The following is a 458-nucleotide window of genomic DNA, read 5'->3' as shown; positions in this document are numbered from 1 at the left end:
AAGTCCTTGACAACTTCGATCTTTTCTCTGTTGATAAGAATGTTGTTTATTGGTCCAGTGGTGAGGATGTTTGTTTTCTTTACATTGAGATGCAATCCATACTGAAGGCTGTGCTCTTTGATCTTCATCAGTATTTTAAGTCCTCTTCACTTTCAACAAGTAAGGTTTTATCATCTGAATGTCACAGGTTATTAATGAGTCTTCTGCCACTCTTGATGCCATGTTTTGTTTTGTTTTGTTTTTTCATATTACCCAGCTTCTCAGACTATTTGTTCAGCGCACAGGTTGAATAAGTATGATGAAAGGATACACCCCTGTTGCACATCTTTCTTAATTTTAAACCATTCAGTGTTCCCATGTTCTGTTCAAACAACTGTCTTTTGGTCCATGTATAGATTCCTCATGAGCACAATTAAGTGTTCAGGAATACTCATACTTGGCAATGTTGTCCATAGCTT

The sequence above is a fragment of the Chrysochloris asiatica genome, unplaced genomic scaffold (assembly GCF_000296735.1).
Source record: "Chrysochloris asiatica unplaced genomic scaffold, ChrAsi1.0 scaffold00323, whole genome shotgun sequence".
Taxonomy (NCBI): domain Eukaryota; kingdom Metazoa; phylum Chordata; class Mammalia; order Afrosoricida; family Chrysochloridae; genus Chrysochloris; species Chrysochloris asiatica.
The sequence above is the reverse complement of the archived record's forward strand: the minus strand, read 5'-3'. Positions refer to the sequence as shown.